General features: G+C 46.0%; 1 protein-coding gene across 4 annotated transcripts in view; it reads right to left on the reverse strand.

The window, feature by feature from the left end:
* The window catches only part of EYA2 (EYA transcriptional coactivator and phosphatase 2), a 266,855-nt gene that overhangs the window by 246,617 nt on the left and 3,132 nt on the right, over positions 1 to 17,106 (reverse strand). The window contains exon 1 of one of the 4 annotated variants that reach the window (XM_070381087.1): positions 13,250 to 13,412. The exons of the other annotated variants lie outside the window; for them this stretch is intronic. The gene's annotated coding sequence lies outside the window, so the exon portion shown is untranslated. Of the gene's footprint in view, positions 1 to 13,249; positions 13,413 to 17,106 lie in introns of those variants that run through there. 4 annotated transcript variants of the gene reach the window in all.

The raw sequence follows: 17,106 nt of genomic DNA on the forward strand, positions 1-17,106 counted from the left end.
AGATCCCCCGGAGGACGGAATGGCTACCCACTCCAGTATTCTTGCCTGGAGAATCCCCTGGACAGAGGAGCCTGGTGGGCTACAGTCCATGAGGTCACAAACAGTCAGACACGACTGACGGACTAAGTGTGTGCGAGCACACACACACACACACATCGCCATCAGAGAACCAGGAAGGGAGAAGTTCTATGATGGTAACTGACATTCAGCCCCAAGCATCCAGGGAGACTAGAGGGCAGGGTGGGGACTGCGGCAAAATGAAGACATGCTCTGGCTAAAGGGAGTGGACATTACTGAGATCCTCAATGGTCACCAGGCAGGAATGCAGACCTCACTTGGCAGATCTCCCAATGGTCTAAGAGCAGCCAGAAATGTGGGTTTTTATATGGAATCTCCTGATTTCTAAATGCTGGCAACTGATGCAAATTAAAACACTCCTGGGCCAAAGAAAGCACATCTGTGGGGTAGAGGTGGCCACAGGCTGCCCGTTGGTGACCTCTGATGAAGGAGGAAGAATAATGGGCCTGAAATCCAGAGATCTGGGTCTGGCCGAGGCCCGGAGACCAACTCAGTGTGTGGCTCTCCTCCTTGGCCTCTCCGAGCCTCAGTTTTCCCATCCGCGAAACGCAAGGGCGGCTGAGATAACAGCCAGGCTCTGCCATCTGGGACTCTCTTCCAGAGCAGTGAGTGGAAAGAGTGGCGTATGTAGGCCATGAAAGTGGGGCATAACTTGACACCCTTTCAAAACCCAGTAATTCAACGAGAAATGTTTCTCTTCGGCTGAGGTTTTGGGAGGCAGTGGGCGTGTTTTTAAAAAAACACAACACACCAAGTCAGGAATTTCATCAGGAAAAACGTGGCAGCCCTGAATGGGCTCCCATCTGGGGATTTGCTTGTTGAGAGAACAGGCTGTTCTGCCTTTGGCAAATGACATCTCAAGGCAGCCTTCTCCGTGGGGCCGAGGTCGGCCCCTCTGGGGGCTCCGACAGCAGTTAATGGCCAAGGACTGGCTGCCTGTGAGCACAGCAGAGACGCAGATAGAGGCCGCCAACCTCCAGGATTGGACAAAAACAAAAAAAAAATGGCCAAACTACAAAGCTCTCAGGCAGGACACACTTCACAACTCCTTGTCCCCACCCCAGCTTCAGAAGGCCAGTCAGCCTTTGTCTACGATTAAACCCAAGCTTCTCATTCCTTCACTCAAACCATAATGGTCCTGGGACTCTGCATTTGCCCTGTGTGGCCTCTGGGCTACGCACAGTGCCAAACACCTTATGAATTATCTCATTTAATTCGAGTGGAACTCTTAGTGTGTCCACGGCACAGATGGATAAACTGAGGTTCAGGCAGGTAAAGTTACTGAGTGGTGGGATCTGGATTTAAACCTATGTCCATCCAAAACCAAAGCCTTCTAGGCTGTTGACTAATGTTTTGTAAGTATGAGTTCCCTAAGATCCCTAAGCCGCTAGCAAGAGCATCAGGGGCGTGCAGGGGGCGGTGTGCTCAGTCGTGTCCGACTCTGCACTGCATGGACTGTAGCCCGCCAGGCTCCTCTGTCCGTGGGATTTCCTGGGCAAGAGTACTGGAGTGGGTTGCCATTTCCTTCTCCAGGGGATCTTTCCTGACCCAAGAATCGAACCCTCATCTCATGCATTGGCGGGCAGATTCTGCCAAGTGTGAGTTCTCCTGTGAAATATTAATCTTCTTGAGTCAATCCAACATGCTTGTCACAGAAAGAGGCATGCAGTGGACCGACTGAGCAGACCCACCTGTGCCTGTAGTGGTGACCCCTGCAGAGCTCCTTTGCTTTTGGTTCCTTGGTTGGTTCCATCGCAGAAATTTTCTGCCTCCATTTCCTCAAAATAAAAAGGAGGAATGTGGCTGGGAGAGCCAAGGAAACATGGCAAGACAGCTGAGCGGTGGAAGGGGGCAATTCTGGCCTGGTCCAGTCCTAGCGGGGCCATTTGGGGCTTGCTGTTTAACCACATTGAGTCCCTGTCACAGCCTCTCGAAAATGGGGTAATAAAAGAACCTCCTCATGAGCACGGAAGGAGAAGAGGCTGCACGTAAGCACTCACAGGCTCATAGGAAGAACGCCTAACCTTCCTTCTCAACCTGCTCCTCAACTTGCCTCCCTATGTCAGGAAATGTCAGCTCCATCTTCCCAGATACTCCGACCAAAAACCTTGGAGTCACCTTGGACTCTTCACAGCACTTCCCAGACCCATTCTGTTGGCAAGTTCCACTGGTTCCGCTTATACATCCAGAATCTAACTACTTCTCCCCACCCTTGCTGCTACTCGCCTACTCCAAGTCATTCCATTCAATTCAGTTGCTCAGGCGTGTCTGACTCTCTGTGACCCCATGCTCTGCAGCATGCCAGGCTTCCCTGTCCATCACCAACTCCCGGAGCTTGATCAGACTCGTGTCCATCGAGTTGGTGATGCCATCCAACCATCTCATCCTCTGTTGTCCCCTTCTCCTCCTGCCTTCAATCTTTCCCAGCATCAGGGTCTTTACCATTGAGTCAGTTCTTTGCATCAGGGGCCACAGTATTGACTCCAAGTCATTATCTCTTGCCATTAGCAGTCTCACAACAGAATTACCTGCTCTGTCTTTGCTGCCTGCTCTCAGGGCAATCAGAGGGGTTCTGCTCAATGTAAATCGGATCCTGTTTCTCTTCTGCTTGGTCCCTCCAGGGGCTCCCACCTCAGTCGCAGGAGAAGCCAAAAATCCAACCGTGGCTTAAAATGCTTAGGTCATCTGCCTCTGGCTCTCTGACCACATCTCTTGTCCCTCTCCCCTCTCTCTGTTTCAGCCACAATGGACTCTGGGCTATGCCTGAATACATCAAGCACAATCTCACTCAGGGCTTCTGCACGTGCTCATCGGCCAGATAGTTTATGGTGAGGCCCTCCCCACTGGTGGCGTGCTAGAGCCAGCCAGCACCAACCTGCAAGAAATGACTGGTAAATTGCTGTGAATATTGTGAACTGGTTTTTACACCATCAGGAGCTTGAATTAGCATGGTGGGAATATTTACACCATGGGAAGTGGCAAATGCTACAAATAAGGATCTTAATTTCCAGACAGCCAACTTACTAGAACACCACTGCACTGAGCACTTTATTTTAAATTAAAACTAAATTAAAAATACCACCTTTCCTTGCTGCATTACAACCCTCCTTGCTTCCCCCCTCCCACTTAATTTTTCTCCATAGCAGTTAACACTATATGTATGTGTACATATAGTATAACACTAAATACTACATGTATTTTTCCTTGTCTTCCTGATATTGCCCATCTCTCTTCCACCAACAACACAGCTCCATGAGAGCAAGGACTTGGTCACTTGTTTTTGTTTGTTTTTTCCATTTCTTTGGCTGCACTGGGTCTTAGTTGTGGCATGCAGGGTCTTTGATCTTCCTTGCAGCACACGGGATCTTTTGGTTACAGCCTGTGAACTCTTAGCTGCGGCATGTGGGATCTAGTTCCCTGACCAGGGACTGAACCCAGGCCCCCTGCATTGGGAGTGCAGAGTCTTAGCTACTGGGCCAATTTGGTCAGTTTTGCTCTCAGCTTCCTGCCAAGTGCCTGGAACAGCGGCTGCCTCATAGCAGGTGTTCAATTAACATGTGTTGAATAGATGATTGGCACCCATTATTGTCATTATGTGAAATTGAAACATGGACACTATTTCAGACACTTGACCAGATTTGGAGCATGGGTGAAAGGCCAAGACAAATAAACAAAAAAACCAAGCCAGCAGTGCACAGTACTGGCCTAGGGAAGCCTCCTTTCCCTCCCTGCACAACCATGTTCCTCTGGGTTTCCATCACAGACCACTGTTAGGAGCTGCTGTGATGCAGGAGGCAACAAACCAAACCAGTCTTGGGGAAATTCACTCTTTGAGGAGCAGCTCACAGAATCAGAGCTGGAAGAGACACCTGGAGACCATCTGGTCCCTCCATCTGCTCTGCAGCAAGCCTCGATGCCCGTCCGCTCTCAGTGGCAGAACCGACTGTTTGCAAGCCTTTTGAAAGTAGTGGCCACGATGTCCTTTCACAGCTGAAAGTCAAGAAATTCTCCAAAGACTCTAAGATGGTTCAACCTCTCTTCCAATGCTGAATCCCTTCTATAACATCTTAGACAGGCTGTCATAAGTGGCCTCAATAGTTGGCAAGTTCACCTATGATTAAACCCAAATCAGCCAACTCAGAACCTCTACTGCCAATGCAGGGCCTGCCAGTGAGCAATTCAGGGCAAAAACAGTTTTGTTCTTTTTTTTCTTACGGTAACTCTTCTTACCAAACTGGTGGTGGATGCCTGGAGCACAGGGAGCTATTTATTTCTGAAAGCAGTATGGTCCATATGTGGACATATTAAATGCCATCCTATAATGCAAGGACCCATCTCCACAAACAGAACTGTCCAACCTCAAATCTTCACGGGGCCAACGTTGAGAAACATGCTTTTCCTTATTTTTCTTAATACTAACGACCAACTCGATTTACACTTCATTTTCATACTTTTGATGAAGACCTGGATATAGGAACGACTTCTCTTCCCTTTGAAACCTACTGTAGGACAGGAGGACAACCAACAGCACCATCCCAATGGCCAACAGTAATTAACCCTGGACCCCTGCTTTGGGGAGACAACAGAGAAAGGTGGGGACCGTGGGGAACTGAGAACTCATCCACCTAAAAGAGGCAATCATGTCCCAGTTCCAGTCAATTGAGGTCATGTGAAGATGTGGGCAAAGTGTCAACAGATCTTCTGATTTTTAAATGGAAGCCAGAAATCTGCATTGTTGTGTACTATGTCCAGATTTTCAAATGTTGGCTCCATTTTCTACTTTAAATGTTCTGCAGACCAAACAAAATGCCTTTTGGCTGCTGGCTGGCAACCTCTGTGTTGCATCAGATTTTACTGTAGGGTCACTAAAGGCAACAGGAAAAAGGCAATAATGGAGTGGAGGCAACAGTGAAGGGCAAGGCTCAGAGGAGGATAAGAAACACAGGTTGATCGTCAGAAGCCCAGCAACATAAGCACAGCCTCCCCAAGGTCGCTCCAGCCACTCCAGGTGACGCTGAGACATTTCATTTTTTCCTCAGAAGTCTTCTGCAGCTCCCATGCTTGGCTGGAGCACCCCAAGATTGAGCATTAATTTTGTACAAGACACCATGAAAAGAGATGACCCTCTCTGAAACACCCTTGTGCATGCACACGCTAAGTCGCTTCAGTCGTGTCCGACTCTTTGCGACCCTATGGGCTGCAGCCCACCAGGCTCCTCTGTCCATGGGATTCTCCAGGCAAGAATATTGGAGTGGGTTGCTATGCCCTTCCCCCTGGGACCTTTCTGACCCAGGGATTGAACCCGAGTCTCCTGCGTTTCTTGCAATGCAGGCGGATTCTTTACCGCTGAGCCACCAGGGAAGCCCCGGAAACACCTTTACTTGAAATAAAAGATCATCCTCTAGGTCTGTGGGAAAGAACACGTGGGAGGCAGAATAGTAGCACACCTTAAAAGTGCCATCCTCACAGGAATATTTGAGGAGATGATGTACAGAAAGAGTGAAATCACATTTCACAAATGGCACTGTAGCTCAGCAGAAGAGGGGCAGTCAAGGCAAATCTAGAGCAGCATGACACTGCAATTTGGGGGTCCACAGGGAACCAGTCCACTCCTCACTTCCAGAAAATGTTGCTGCGTTCAGTTTGGGAATCTACTTCTCACCCACTCCATCCTGAGTTCCAGAAGTGGCATGTGACAAAGGACGGAATCCTCCTGAACAGGGATGAATTAAAAGATGGGTGCATCACCTATATCTGAGCTCTGGAACCAGCCACACCTGAAGCCAGCACACCCCAGAATTTTACATTTTCCCAAGTCAATACATTTCCTTTTTATTTAAACCAGCTTGGAAGTAAGTTCTCTGTTACTTTCATCCGGAAGAATCTTGATAGCTATGTGGACCCTTGGCTGGGGTTTTGCTTAACTCCAGCTTTGGGGCTGAGAAGGCAGACTATAAAGTGGGTGTTGTCAGTCTCAGCATCCCAGATCTTTAGGGCTCTGAGCCCCCACCTCCCACCCTCAGAGCCCCCCACCTCCAACTAATTACTCAATTTTCCAATCACTCTATGTGGAATCCTTCAAGGCCCCCTCCTTTTATCCCATTTCATGTCTGTAGCCACTGGAAACTATCACAACAGTCCTTACAATGTGAAAAACACAAGAAGTTCCTTGCCATTCTAAACAGTGGCTGACAACCATTTACGAAACCTGCAAACATTTCACCGCTCATAAATCAACCCCAGATGACAAAATAATAATCATCATGAAACTAATGGAAACCCGAAGGAGGACAGATTTGGACCATGTTTGCCATTACCCATGATGAGGGGTGATCAGGAAAAAGTCCTGAGAAAGACATAAAAAATGAAGCAAACTGATTGCTCCTTGGAAGATATCTCAGCCCCCATCCCCAGGAGATTCAAGTCCTACTTTTTCCTGGAAACAATTTTTAGCATCTCTTGGCATCCTTCTGGTCGGGAATTGGTAAAAAAGAAAAGAGAGTGTTTGAGAAAAGCTTGATGCCTTTTCACTGAAGTCAGATTCCCAAGGTCGACAGGGATGTTTGGAAGAGTGGGCTCAAACTGTGAGCATGCAATTGCATGCCCGTGGTTCCTCACGCTGATTTAAAAATCAGAACATTTCTCACAAAGGTCCAGGTTTCGGTGTCTTTTGAAAAATCAGAACACATGGCAATATGGAGTCCTCATTTCTCCTGGCTAATTACCCTGCTCATTTCATTCACTTCTTACCTGGCTGGCCACTCTGGCTATCTGAACTTGCGATGACTGACCTCAGATTTAGGTCCTATGTACTTCTAAAAAGTCATTTAAAAATTATAATACTGTTGACTTCAGACACATCTAACTGATACAGAATGGCCCTCCCGGATGGGGCCCCTCCTTCACAATTTCACCTCCTCTTTCCCCCTATTCAGTGGGCCTAGCCCACTGGGCTCCAGGTCATGGCCATCTCAAGATTTTTGCCTTTGCTGGTTTCTTCTTTCTAGAATACTCTTCCCCAGATATGGGCAGGGCTCCCTCACTCCAGCGGTGGTGTGCTCAGAGGCTGTCTGCGCAGGGAGCCCTCTCATTCCCACCTCGCCCCCCCTACAGTTTCCATCAACCTTCTCTTGTTTATTTTCCCCACAGAGGCATGAGCGTCTGACATCCAGTGTACTGCACACATACAGGTTTTTATCTGTGGTCTTTCCCCCTCTTAAGTGTAGCTCCACGAGGGAGTAGACTTTGGTTGTTTCTGTTCTCTACTGTATTCCATGTCCAGGGTAGGTTCTGGTACACAGCTGGTGCTCAATACATATTTTTAAATGAATGAATGAAATTCCATTTTCTATATTCAAGAGGAAATGGAGGGGAGCTGAAGCAGAGGAGGAAGGCGGAAGGCAGCAAACCCAGACGGTCTGCACACCTGGTCACTGGAAACTCGGCCGAGGCTTCTGGAGAGAAGGACGTTTTCCAAGACAGAAGAAAGGGAAGAAGAAGAAAAATGGAATCACAGCCTACAGTTGTGTTTGAGTTTGCACAGGCAAGCGGGGAAGGGTTTTTGGAAGAGTTCTTCTCTGCCTCTGAGTTGAGCTCACGCCCAAAGTCCAGCTCTTCCTGGGGTGGTGAGGAGTGTCTCCCCGCTGCCAGGTACTGGTCACGTGACAGTCAAGCCTCGCTCCCCCGCCCCCATCCCAGGAGGAGGGGGCGTGGGGTCCTCAAGCGCAGATTCTAATCCCGGCGGGCTCAAGAGTTCCAGGCTGCCTGCTGAGGAGTCGTCTCTGCAACTTCTCACGTGGGGACGAGGAAAGCCAGTGTCTCTGATCTCATATGGAAAATCCTGGGCTGTTTTCCAGCTCGAGCCCCGCATCCCAGGCTCTTTCCCTTCTCCTTCACTCCAGACTGTACCCCACTGCAACTGTGCCTCACTGGGAGAGACAATTTCTACAGTTACTTTCTCCCCAACAGGTAATAAACAGCACCAGACAACCAGTCACTGTGTATCAGATGCCCTCTGCTACTCAGAGCACAGTTGTTAACGCTGATGATGTAGATTAATATTTGCTAACTCTGATGTTGTAGATTCATGATCCTCACTTCCTAAGTGAGGAAACTGTCGCTGGAAGAAGTAAACCCAAGGTCAGAAAGATAGTATTAGTAAGTCGTAGACTTAGACAGGCTGGCTCTTGACCCCTGCATTATGCTGCAGCGGAGGCTAATACACCAACACATCCTTGTAAAATACTGAAAAACTACAGTCAGGACTGACAGTCCCTTTGTTTCCCTCACATGCCTGTCCCTAACTAATTAAGTGTTCAGTAACGTGAAGGTCAAAGAGAAGGAAAATTTAATTTTTTCTATGGTGGTTAAAGAGGCAGGGAGTGCAGGGGATATGAAGATCGTCTCTAGAACCATCTGCAGACAAAGCCTGGCTCTACTCCTTACTTGCTGTGTGACCGTGAACAAGCCACTTAACCTCTCTGTGCCTACTGTCCTCCTCTAAAATGTGAATAGTAATAGACTTCCGTCATAGAATTGTTGTGAGGAATAAGTGAGTTGATCCTTATAGTCGATCAGAACAGATCCTGGAACTGAGGTGATTTTAATTAGCATCATATTCATCCAAAGGACAGCCATTCTTCTTCTGAAGATACAAGATACAAACTGAATATGTCCAGACACGTGCTCTGAGATGACTTTACAAATGAGAAAACTCGTTTGTTTCACTGTATTCCCCTGAAAACTGAGTGCAGAATTCCAATTCTGGTTAGTAGAAAATTCTGTTATTTGACTTATTTGCTGTAAATACCTGGATGCCACTTTTGCTAGAATTACCTGGTGGACTTGATTTTTAAAATATTTTTGTCTTGCACGGTTAAAAACATACGAAACCATTTTTCTGAAGTGCCTGCTATTTTTCAAATGTATAATAACATAAAGACAGAACTCTAAAAAAAATATTCATCCATGTTTTAACGTGGAAACGGTACACCCTCCCTACCCACCCACCCCCCATTAAGAAGAAGATTGCTCTTCAGAGACCAGTAGATTCTTCCAGAATGTTGAAATCCCAAGACTGAAGCTACTTGAAGAATAAGAAGGAATATTCCCTAGGCAAGTAGTGGTCACTTTCTGTCTTTTCTTAGTACTTCTAGGGGTCCACTGTAAGAACCACCACTCTCTGAACCTGCAGACCATGTTCCCATCCATCACTGTATTGAAGCTGTTTAACAAACCCAGCATGGAGGAGTGAGTGAAAGTCGCTCAGTCATGTCTGACTCTTTGCGACCCCATGGACTACAGTCCATGGAATTCTCCAGGCAAGAACACTGGAGTGGGTAGCTGAGGAGATGGCAAATGACCCATGAATGGGTGAGGGGCTCAGAGAGCCCAAGTCCTCTGACCAATATCACACAGCAGGTCGGGGGTGGATCTGGGAGTCCACCCCATGCCCTCCCCAACGGCTGCCCAGCCTCCCTCCCCCTAATCTCATGGCCCCACATCACAGCCAAGGTCTGAGAAGGAGGTCATGCCACCCACTGGTTGGCAAGAAACCCCACCTAGAGAAAGATGTCACAGTCCACTGCTGTTACTTTTCCCATGTGTTGTGAAAGGCTCAGTGAGGATGAAGGATGCTACCGAAAGGTAAGAGGAGGTTATCTTTGGTTATGGCGAGTGAGGCAGAGTTCGGTGAGGCAGCGCTGGGATGGGACCCTAGCAGCTGGGCTCTCAGGTCCCAGCTCCCACTGATACACGACCACCACCTATAAAACCTGACAAAGACCAGAATTGATACTAGCTTAGCTGGTGGAGCATATCAGATCTGAAATGGTCTTGGGTACCATTCAAAGCTGGGGTTAGAAGGGGGCCAGGCTTCTTTGGCAGGATAAGGCAGCAGGAGAAAAATGAGAAATCTTTTGTTTTTCTTTTTCAATTCATTAAGGTTTGTTGGGGTGAGCAAGAACCTCACTTTTTTTTCCTTCCTATGACTTCCCTTTCATTTTAACGGGAAACGTGCGTGCATTTCAAAGACCGCTCAATAGCAGCGTTGAAGTCTCAAGTTCAATCACAATGTCCCCATTGTGGCTGAGGGACTCCTTGGCCTTTAAGCTTGGGTTATAAAAATTTGGTCTGAGCCCAAAGTCTGGCTTTAATAGAATATTTTAATTTTGTTTAATGAATATTATTTTAAATCTGTTTGGCAGTTTTAAAATGTGTTCTTTTATTTTCAAATTAAAATTTACTAATGTTCAGTGCTTTCTGGGGGGTGGGAGTAGGGCAAGGAGTCGGGGTGATAATAATGCAAGCTTGCATTTATTGAGTGCTTACTATGTGCCAAACACCCTGCTACCCCTTTTAACCCTCAGGACCTCCTAATGCACAGCGACCCTTGCCTCTGCTGTTTGGGAAGTTGAGGGGGTCATCCCCCAACCTGAGCTGGCATAGTTAGTGAGTGGTGGACTTAAGATTCAAGTCAGATCTGTCTGAGTTCAGGGTCTGTGTTGTTAACCACTGCCCTACACTCGCTTGATACTGAAAAAGGACTCCATTGACCAATAGCTTAGAGGCACATCACTGGCCCGGTATGTAATTCCCTATAACCTCAAGCGTAATGACAGCTGGCTTGAGCATAATAGCTGGCTTATTGAGCATTCAATGTAGGCAGGCACTGTAGCAAAGCAAAGTGTTTTACATGTACTGCCTCATTTAAATTCTCACAATGGCCTTTTGAAGCACTTACTATTATCATTATTATCATCATCTCCATTTTACAGAGGGGAGACTGAGATTAGGGTCATGCAAGTATGTAAATAATGCATTTAAGCTGAAATAATGTTAATAATAATAACAATAATACAGTAGCTGACTTTGATATAGCTCACCCTAGTTGCCATGTACTACTGCAAGCACTTTATATTTATTAGCTTGAACTCCATGATGTGTGTGCGTATGCTCAGTCATGTCCAAATCTTTGTGACCCCAAGGACCCGCCAGGCTCCTCTGTCCATGGAATTTCCCAGGTAAGAATACTGGAGTGCGTTGCCATTTCAAACTCCAGGGGATCTTCCTGATCCAGGGATCGAACCTGTGTCTCTTGCATCTCCTGCACTGGCAGGTGGATTCTGTACCACTGTGCCACACTGGAAGCCCATATTTCCATGATAACCACCCTAAACTATAGGTGAAGAAACCAAGGCATGTAAATGTTAGGTAACTTGCCCAACATTACGTAGTTGGTTAATGCTAAGCAAGGATTTGAACCCAAGCAGCCTGGCTCCTGGCTTATGCATCTTGGAGATTCATGTGAATATCAATCCTGCTATCAGAGGTGCCAGATTGGGTGGGTCCTTCTTGCCTTTGGGTCGCCATTAATTAGCCCAATGCCTAGAACACAGCTCAATAAATAAAGCTGAATAAATGAGTGAATGAATGCATTTGTAACTTTCCCCATCACCACGCAACACACAAGGCATGTAGGACTCAGTAAATAGTGTTAATAAAATCAGCAAAACGGTATATGTCATGTCCCAAGTAAATGTTATTCTTTGTCAACAAAATTTGTCTTGTCATATTGCAATAGCTCAGGGGTCAGCAAACATTCTACAAAAGGCCATGCAGTCTCTATAGTAATTACTCAACTCTGCTAGCACAGAAGTGGCCATAGGCAATAGCTTAGACCAGCTAACTGCAGTGATGCAGCCACCATTTCAACAGATTTCAATTCTAAACTTTAGTTATTCTGTAAGAACAGGCTCAAGATTCTGTGAGAATCAGGTAATGTCGCTTATTTCTGAACCCAACTTTTATACCTGATCATCACTGAATAATATCCTCCAGGCAAAACAACTGGAGACTGACTTTGAAATCTAGCTCTCCAAGGCAGACATGTACAGGAAATGTAGCTCTCATTACACCAGGGTCAGGGGGTTGGAGGTGGGAGAGCTGGGTATACTAGTGGTTAGGAATCAACAATTCTGGCTCTGATATGAGCCATGTAACCGTGGATGAATTACTTCTCCACGAGATTCAATTTCGCATCTGTAACATAGGGGTAATAATAATAGACCCTTCCATCTAAGGCTATTTGGAGTCAGAAATATAAGTGTTTGCTTAGCACGCTGGCACATAGTAAGTATTCAGTAACCATGAGCCACTTGTTATTCCCAAACAAATCTTGTGTCTTTTTTAAAAACAAAACTAAAACCTAATTCTCTAAAAACAAGCATGAAGAAAGGACAGCAAAACTGCAGGGAAGACATTTCCAAATTAGTTTCCCAGAGACACTTAGCAAGGCATTCTAGGGGTCCCAAGGTGTCCGAAAACTCTCTCCTCTACATCAAACTACTAGCAAGCCCCCAATCTCCCTGCTTAGCCCCATCCGCCCAAAAGCCAGCTTCTGTGTCCTCTTATCATTGTCTTTCTCGTGGGTGTCACAGCAATGCTGGAGAAATTCGGAGCGTTTCAGACATTTGCTGAGTTTAAGACATTCTTTCTCCCCTCCCACCCTCCCCCCTTCACTCCACACTCCAAAATTAAAGTCTCCAGGGAGCCCGGGCTCTTTAGCAAGGGGAGACGGCCAGAAAGCCCCATCACAGACCCGGAGGTGAATAATCTCAGCTCCATTCTTTTCCACGGCTGGATGGGGACAAAACTTTGTTTACAACACGAGCGGCAAGTCACAACTTGTTATGCCACATGACACCCTCTAAGCAGTGAGCCACCGCTTCCCTCTACTGTACTAGCCACACAAAAGGCCAGAGGGGCAGGAATCTGCCCGCTCGGCTTCTCTCCCCCTCCCCTTTCCCAACTAGGAAGGGCATTCAGACCTTTGCTGGGAGACAAGTGTTTCCAGAACGCTGTGAAACTAAAGTTCCCATCCTTGCAAATAATACACACCCACAAAACAAAACAATCTTCTTTGCAGCGAAACCCTTTCTGTGTCTCCTGTGAAGAGATTTTCTCCCTGCGTGGAATTTCCATCAGCCCCAGTGTTGGTACCAAATTCAGGGATGCGGCAGAATCCTCTCCACCTCTCTGAATTTTCAGGAGCTGCCCATCAACGAAGACCGAAAGGTCTGTACTTACATCTTGTACCCCACCGGCCAAAAAACACATACGTGTTCTTAGAACAACAACAACAACAAAAAATTGTTTTGGAAACTACTAATACCTTAACCGCAAAGTTACTACAGGAAGGGGATGGGAGGCGAAGCAGTTGACCAGAAGGAACACAAGCCATTTTCGACCTCTGGCTTCCACATCACCAAACACCAGGAATGAAACCTCAGCTTTGAAGGAAGGGGTGGCCCCGGAACCTGCTTTTTTGGTGGAGCCGTGGGAGGGAGAGATCCAAAGGAGATGGGAATTCCAGCCCTCCGCTCTAGCTTCTCCCTGCAAGAACGTCTTCAGAATCCAAATGAAGATCTTTCAACCGTAGACTCAGAACCCCCCACTCTGTGTCCACTTGAACCAAACACGTCTAACCGGCAGGAATTTAGACTTGGCCGAGGTGAAGAGAACTGGTGGTTTTCGCCCTGTTTTGGTGACCTTCAAGGGCTTATTTATGCACTTCAAGCTCATGACCTAATACATGTTGGTTTGGCTTCTTTTCTCATAATAGCAGCCTGTAAAAAGCTTTTGAGAATTCCCCGTGTTTTCTTATTTTGGGTCAAGAAAATAAAATCGATATCTAAGTAACCTTAAAAAAAAAAAAAAACTCAGCCTGCACAATCTAAAAATTTGGAATGTTTCCACCAGGACTGCAGATATCTCTGAAAGCCTCAAGATCATCAGAGTAAGACCCACATTTGCCATTTTTAAGGTGAGGTATTTGGTAACAGCATCTGTGAGAATTAGCTAAGAGGGACTTTTTGACATAAGTCAAACAATGACATTTAAAACTCACGTTAAAGCAATTACCGTGTGGAATTTTTCTGTGTTTTTCCCATTTCTCAAACAGAAGTGTATATGTTTTCAGCATAGTTTCTTGCTGTAATTTTCTTTCTTGGCAAATCCACATCTTAACCATGAAACCCAAAGTATGCACGCTACAGAAACAATAATGGTTGAAACAGACTCGGCCGTCTCTGGCATGATTTTTCTTAACAAAATTAAAACGTCTTTTGGCTAATATACTGTACATTTCAGTTATGAAAGACCATTCTTGGGAGATGAACAGAAAAGAAAGGGGAATTGACAGATTCAGCTGATGCGAGACAAAAGTAAAACAGTAGTCTAACCCTCCAGTTCCTCATTCTTTCGGAGAAAAAAAATGTCGATTTTAACATTTTTTCCTTTAGTTAAATTCACAGAGAGCCGACAATTTTCCTCCAAATGATTATAAGTACATGGATGCAGATATGTTAAAGCTGGGAATGCACGGACCTAAAAATCTAACTTTACTAGATCTTCAAAAGGAAACTAAAGGGGAAAAACCCAAACCATTGAAACCACATCTGTTTTCATGTTATTGACACAATACTACGGATACTAAGAGAGAAAATCATTTCTAGCCTCTTTCAAATCTTTCGTTCAAGTTTAAATAGGCATTATTAGGCAAAGACAATTGGCATGTGCACATTCTCAAAACTGGTGAGAAGTAAACCTGCTTCCTTGACTGCCTGTTCCTCTGAGCTCCTGTTGTAAATTTCTGTGTATGTATATCTGAGAGCAGAGGCAGCCTTTGCAAAAACATATAAGCAGTCACTGCTGCACCCTAACTAGTATCACCAGATGGGCGATGACACGCAAGACAAAGTCCTGCTTTCTACAGACCTGGGTCTATGTGCAGAGACCCCTTCATCCATCCCTCCAGGCTCCATCCCAAAGTGGGGGCCCTCTCAGCCCTTGCCTGACCCTCAGGCTGCCTGTCCCAGATTCAGGCAACCGCCAAGCCTCCCTTAACCTTCAAAGTGGCAAAGATAAATCGCTCTGGTTACCTGACTCTTGGGACCACCTGTTCCAAATTATTCTTCGAACTCCAAATGTTTGTATTTCAACCTCCAAACAACAACCCACCCATAGCGATCCAGCACCTTCCAGTAAACTGGATTTGGACAGCCTACCGTAATGTTTTCGGGCCTTGCCACTGCCGGTAAATTTATTGACTCTTTTTAGGAACTGAAATGCATAGCGTTATAGTATTGAAGGAACAAATCAAATTAGTCCTTGTAAATAAACTTTTTTTTTTCCTTTATAGACCATATACAACCTGCTAAATATCATGGTTCACCAAGGCCCAGATTTGTGTTTTCCAAACACTTAGTGTGCTTTTTCTATCATTTAGGACAGTGGCAAAAAAACATCAGGGCACAATCAGAAAATCATTGTGCTCAGGGCATTTAAAATGATCCAAATTCAGCATCTCTTTTCAAAGGGAAACGAGAGCAGAAATATTCTCGGAGGCAAGGTTTTCACAGCCCCGTCAGTAGAAGGCTAAAGGCCTAGATTCTGGCCCACGCGCCCTTCAGCTTTGTCAGACATTTGACTTGTGACTCCGTTTCTTTGTTAACGAAGTTGGGAAAATTAATAATAGTAACCATACCTAACTCAAAATGTTGTCAGAGCCATCCTGAAAAATACATGTCAAGAGTTGACTTCAGGCCTGGCATACAAATGCTCGGTTATTTTCATCATCACTATTAATACAAGGACAGAAATTAAGCAGAGAGAAATGACAAAGCGATCGATACCAAGGGAGCAAAAGAAAGAAAAAAAGCAGCCAAAAAAATAAAATGTAAAGCCTATGGCTTTCTTCGTCCTTTTCCCCTCCATCCACCTGGCCGGCACTCTCGTATCTTGGAATTGATTCTAAATCACACGCAACAAAGAACTAGTTCTGGCCCCTCCGATTCATTTCCAGCAAGACAGTGGGTCTAACTAAGACAGTCATTTCAAGTATTTGTCACCTGACTGAGGGGGTTTATCCTCGGATTAGAAGAGGTGTTAGTTAAACACCATTAGGCCAGTTACGATCTTCAAATAGGAAAATGAAGCATTGTCTCTGGCGAATTCTCGCTAATTGCTTCCCTACCAGAGCCTTCTTTTTGTTTTGTATGTTTGGGACTTTTGAACAGCCACAAATGGCAGGGGGACAAAAAGTGGGCCCTTCGGAAAGCTGTTATGATATAGGGGGTTGGGGGTCAGAGAGGAAGGTGGGGAGTGAGGGAGGCGTTGTGGGGCGGGGAGTGAGTGGATATGTGTGTTTTCTGTCAACAGGCCGTGTCTTCTCAGCTCTGGGGTTAATTCTCTGTAAAGGGATTCCTTTTGAGCCGAGTCCACCGACTTCTTTTTCAGAGCAGCTAGCTTGGAAAAAAAGTTTCCTTCCACCAACAAAACTCAATCTTGGCAAGAGGCAGAAGGTTCAGCCTTCGGAGGTAACTGAATAACCAGCCACTTCATCTCCGCAAACCAACTCTCCCCCGCCACAACCCCACCCTGCAGATAAGGAGAAACTACATCAGGAGAAAGAAGTAAAAAAATCTTTAAGGGGAAAAAGTTATCCTCTCCTGGAAGGAATTGACGTCAGGCCAAAGAACCCTGCATTTTATCTGTGCCTAGTGGAGAGAAAGCCTTCTGACCCAGTCTCCATGCGCATGCGCGTACACACACACACACACACACACACACACACACACACACACACACTCCAACACTCATCACTACACCTCAGACCTGTGGCCACTGCCTAATACTTATGGTTTTCCTTCTTCCCTGAGCATTTTTATGCTAAGGAGGCCTGTCCTCAAAGACAAAACTCAACCCCGGATACAACCCACCTCCTTGGAGAAAAGAAGGCACCGTGTGTGGTGTGCTTGGATATTGAGGGCCAGGCAAAAAAAAAAAATCCAAACAAGATATTCCCACTTCCTTCATTTTTTCTTGACAGCCATGGGCTCTTTCTGCAGAGAGAGGCATCTGTCATGAGCTGCCGGGAACCCCACTTATGCAGCATAACGGCCTGCGATTTTATTATACAAGGAGTTTATTGCTGGCCTAATTAGTTTCAAACTGGGCATTCCAGCTGAG

The sequence above is a fragment of the Bos mutus genome, chromosome 13 (genome assembly GCF_027580195.1).
Source record: "Bos mutus isolate GX-2022 chromosome 13, NWIPB_WYAK_1.1, whole genome shotgun sequence".
NCBI lineage: Eukaryota > Metazoa > Chordata > Mammalia > Artiodactyla > Bovidae > Bos > Bos mutus.